The sequence below is a fragment of the Piliocolobus tephrosceles genome, chromosome 13 (assembly GCF_002776525.5).
Source record: "Piliocolobus tephrosceles isolate RC106 chromosome 13, ASM277652v3, whole genome shotgun sequence".
Lineage (NCBI taxonomy): Eukaryota > Metazoa > Chordata > Mammalia > Primates > Cercopithecidae > Piliocolobus > Piliocolobus tephrosceles.
This window is the reverse complement of record NC_045446.1, coordinates 4,699,494-4,704,699: the sequence shown is the minus strand read 5'-3', so window position 1 is coordinate 4,704,699 and position 5,206 is coordinate 4,699,494. Positions and strand designations below refer to the sequence as shown.

General features: G+C 45.5%; 1 pseudogene; it reads right to left on the bottom strand.

The window, feature by feature from the left end:
* Positions 1 to 3,148: 3,148 nt before the first annotated feature.
* On the bottom strand, positions 3,149 to 4,181 carry LOC111522443 (annotated as a pseudogene).
* Positions 4,182 to 5,206: the final 1,025 nt, after the last annotated feature.

Sequence of the window (5,206 nt, the reverse complement as noted above, 5' to 3'; positions counted from 1 at the left end):
AAAGAAAGAAAGAAAGAAAGAAAGAAAGAAAGAAAGAAAGAAAGAAAGAAAGAAAGGGAAAGAAAAGAAAGAAAGGCCGCTTTCTCCCCACCCCCTGCTACCAGAGTCCATCTTCCACTACAGCAGTGAATGTTTAGTTAAAGCCAAGAGAGGAAGAATAAGGACTTTCATAGATGCTCTGGTGGCTGGAAATGCAATGAAGGAATGCAGGAGACAGGATGACCTTTTACAGAAAAAATTCTCCTTTCTCAGCCCACCCAAGGCTCTGCTGGCTTTTCCTGAGGGTTTCCCAAGGATTCCCTGTGAACCTCTTCCTTGTGCCCCTGTTGGAATATCTGGGAGGAAAAAACCTCTCTGGGGACCCCTTGGCTGGGGTTTGTGCCAGAGACCCTCTCAGGTCTTCCTTGAAGATGAAATGTGTCAGCATCCAGCATCAGTGTCCTGCCCAGACTGTGGATTTCCTCCTGGCAGGTCAAGACCTAGCTCTGCTGCCCACCCACCCCACCCCACCAAAAGGAGAGTTCACTGCGGAGGTAGTGTAGATGGAGAAAGAGCAAGTTGGCCATGGGATGGGGAGGGGCTACATATAGTTAGTGATTGTATCTGGGGCAGGATGAGGATCATTGTTTGCTTTGATTTCATGACCAAACTTTTGGGGTATTTTATAAGATGGCTAATGTTTTCCATAATCTCTTATTACATGGTAAGCCACTCCAAAACTTAGGGGCTTAAAACATCCACCTTTTTTTTTTTTTTTTCTCATTAATTCTACAGTTTGGGCAGGGCTCAGCAGGGATGGCTCATCTTAGATCCATGTGGTGGGCTGGGTCACTCCCATGGGTACATTCAGCTGGGAGCTTGGTTGCAACTGAAAGTTCCAAGATGGCTTCATCCACATGCCAGGTGCCTTGGTTGGGCTGGCTGGACAGGCTGGAGGCTGGCTGGACATTCTCATTCTCATTATTTCTCTCTCTCTCTCTCTCTCTCTGTTCTCCTGCATAGTCTTTTGCTACATAGTCTTTTCAGCAGGGTGGCTGGACCTTTTTACCTGATGGCTCAGGTCTGCAAGAGAGAGACAGTAGAAGCTGGCACAGGTGAAGGTGTATGTGTGTGCTGGAGCCAGTGTTGGGAATGGCAGCAGCAACAGCAATAACAAGGAAAGATCTGAACGTCCCCGACAGGAGAATGGTTACGTGGTTTATGCTATAGTCATGTGGTGGACTAAGCAGCCGTGAAAAGTGAATTTCTAGGCTGGGCTTGGTGACTCACACCTGTAATCCCAGCACTTCAGGAGGCCAAGGCAAGTGGATCACTTGAGGTCAGGAGTTTCAGACCAGACTGGGCAACATGGTGAAGCCCCCATCTCTACTAAAAAACACAAAAATTAGCTGGGTGTGGTAGTGCAACCTGTAGTCCCAACTACTTGGGAGGCTGAGGCAGGAGAATCACTTGAACCCGAGAGGTGGAGGTTACAGTGAGTCGAGATTGTGCCACTGCACTCCAGCCTGGGTGACAGAGCCAGACTCCATCTCAAAAAAAGAAAAAGAAAAAGAAAAAGAAAAAAGAGTTTTTAGCCATTGGCAGGGATGGATCTCCCACACAAGATGTGAAGCGAAAAAAGCAAGTCTCCAAATGCAGAACGGTTACCTCTGGGGAGAGAGGAGGGCACATTGGGCACCAAATTGTTGGTGATATTGTATTCATGAAGCTTAGTGGTGGGTTTATGTGTGTTTGCTTTGTTGTTGTTTTTTACACGTTCTACATGCATGACAAGTGCAATTTTTTTTCAGATCCCACTCAGGGAAGAATATACCAAACACATTCACATTTATTGCATTTATTTTCTTTCTTTCTTTTTTGTTTTTAAAAGCAAATGACAAAGACTCTGTTTACCAGCTTTCCTTTTTTTTTTGAGACGAAATCTCACTCTGTCGCCCAGGCTGGAGTGCAGTGGCACGATCTCGGCTCACTGCAAGCTCCACCTACCAGGTTCACACCTTTCTCCTGCCTCAGCCTCCCGCGTAGCTGGGACTACAGGTGCCTGCCACCATACCCAGATAATTTTTTGTACTTTTAGTAGAGACAGGGTTTCACCGTGTTAGCCAGGATGGTTTTGATCTCCTGACCTCGTGATCTGCCCACCTCGACCTCCCAAAGTGCTGGGATTACAGGCGTGAGCCACCATGCCCATAAAGCCACCAGCTTTACTTTTTTAAACCTAAGCTTAATATTACATATTTAAATATTTAAACAATTGTCAAAGCGTACTAAGTTGCCAGCATTCATGCACAACTAGAAAACATCCTTAATTTATATTAAACCAGAAATGTATTACCATTAATGCATTAATATCATTCACTACTAAATACTAAAAAAAGAAATTGATGATTTCTGTAGAAGATTCGTCCTGGCAGTGTTAACTTCACAGCAGGCTGACACTATGTGACTCACATTTCAGACACCGTGGAAAAGCAGATCCATGCTGGTATTTGTTAATGTTAGTGTTAGTGTTAGTGTTAGTTGTCCTACACTAAAGAGTCAAGGCTCACTTTGCACTACGTTTGGTAAAAAAGCAAAGAGCATGCAGAGACTTATACCAATTTAAAAAAAAAAATGGGCTGAGCATGGTGGCTCACGCCTGTAATCCCAGCACTTTGGAAGGCTGAGGCGGGTGGATCACCTGAGGTCAGGAGTTCAAGACCACCCTGGCCAACACTGTGAAACCCTATCTCTACTAAAAATATAACAATTAGCCAGGTGTGTTGGCACACGCCTGTAATCCAAGCTACTCCAGAGGCTGAGGCAGGAGAATCACTTGAACCTGGGAGGCAGAGGTTGCAGTGAGCGGGGATCGTGCCATTGCACTCCAGCCTGGGGTGACAGAGTGAGACTCCGTCTCAAAAAAAAAAAAAAAAGACAAACAAAAACCAAAACCAAAAACAAACAAACAAACAAACAAGAAAACCACAACAAAACAATGGTCCTGTTACGTGGTCCCAACTATCAACTCAAAAGTCTATGACAAATAGAGGCTCTAGTGAGTTGTTTATAAATACTTTAGATTAGGTACAATTATACTGAAAGTCGAGTTCATTTGAAATCTTCAAAAAAAAGAAAAGTTCCTGTTAATCCTCAAATGGTGCTTGCTTTAGTTTAACATTTCTGTTAAAAGCTTGTGTTGAATTACTTGCAGCAGCTGCTCCTTACCATGGATTGCTAAGGACTTTAACTGGTTGTCTTCTTCAACTTCTACTCTTTCTTTGACCATTCTCAACAATTCTCTTTGTAGTCATTTTTCTGCCATTAACCATTTTAGCAGAAATTGATATTGATTTGAAGTTGCCCATCCCACTACCACCAAATGATGTGGAAGAGAATGAAGTGAGGCCCCCATGACCCAGGGACCTAAATGAAGTAAATACTGCGTGAAAAGAAGAAAATCCACTTCCAAAAGATGGAAATCCACTGGATGTGGAGAAAAATGACCCCATTCCTTGGCTTCTGCTTCCTCAGGGATGCCTTTGATTCCCAAAAATGTCCTCAAAAAGGTCTTCAAAGAAGTCAGGTGAGAATGGGTCCTTTCCACCAAAAAAACTCCCTGAAGACGTCATCTCTGGGTTACAAAATGTGAAGCCAAAGTCAAACGGACTGTCAAAATGATGTCCACCTCTTCCTCCACCAATTCATCTTTCTTTGCCATATTCATCATAGATGTCCCCTTTCTTAGCATCTGACAGCACCTCATACACCTCCACTACTTGTTTGAATTTTCTCTCTGCTTATTCTTTATTATCAGGATTTCTATCTGGGTGTCACTTCAGTGCCAGTTTCCAATATGCCTTTTTACTTTCCTTGGGTGAGGCGTGTCTCTGCATGCTTAAAACTTCATAGTAATCCACCATGTTTTAAGTGATTGTTGGAATACGTCTGAGGTCAGAGGCAGCTGGTGACAGGATTCTGGGAGAGGCAGGGTGGTGGCCTGGATCTCCTGTCAGTTCCAGCACTGCTGTGCTTGCAATGTTTTGTATGTGTGGAAATGTCAGATTTTGTCACACACAAACAGATTCCAGTTGTGCTGGCACACATGTCTCCCTGCACACACCTTCACATACAGGTTTGCACATGATGCACCCACACGTGAACACTCATACAACACACTCAGGGAGCTGCTGTAGGGCCATGGTGGGCATCCGGGACACCGCCCCCACCAGAACTCAGGCCTGCCTATTGGCCCCTGAGGTGTCTCTGGGGCTCTAATCTTTAGGCTGGGCTCCCGAGAGAAGATGTGAGGCTCTGGATGGGCTGCTGACATGGGCTCTGGGTTGAAAGTCTTTGTGGCTCAATGTTGGCCCTTAGTGCTCACATGAAGAAGCCCCGGTGAGACATGAAGAGGCCTCAGACAAATGAAATTACAGGGGAGCTGCTGGGCACATGGCCAGATCAGGCTCCCAGCTCCCAGACAGCTGGCCCCAGAGGCAAGTCTAGACAGCAAAGCCACTTGTTAGGTAAGCTTCTGCCTGGCAGCATCCCCAAGAACACCTTGCCCTCTGAGATGCAGTGGTAGCCAGCCCCCCAATGGCCTCCAATGGGCTACTCTCTAGTGTCAGTGCCCGTGTAGAGTTCCCTTCCTCATTGTTTCAGGGTTGCTCTCTAGGATCAGTAGAATGTGGTGGAAGTGGCAAAGTATGACACCCAAGACATTACCACTTGCACCTTGCTCTTTCTTGGATCACATGCTGTGGGGGAAGCCAGCTGCCATGTTGAGAGGACACCCAAGCAGCCCTATGGAAAGTCCAAGTGGAACTGAGGCCTCCTGCCCACAGACATGTGAGTGAGGCACCTTGAAAGTGAATGCTCCAGCCCCAGTCAAGCCATCAGATGAGACTACAGCCCTAGCTGACATCTTGATTTCAACATCATGAGAGATCTTGAGTCAAAAACATCCAGTTAAGCTGCTCCCACATACCTGATGCAGAGCTATAATGCTATGTGAGATAATAAAGGTCCATTGTTGTTTTCAGCCTCTAAATGTTGGGGAAATGTACTATGTAACAGTAGATAACTAATATAGGCCAGGCACAGTGGCTCATGCCTGTAATCTCAGAACTTTAGGAGGCCAAGGCAGATGGATCACCTGAGGTCAGGAGTTCAAGACCAATCTGGCCAATATGGCAAAACCCCATCTCTGCTAAAAATACAAAAATTA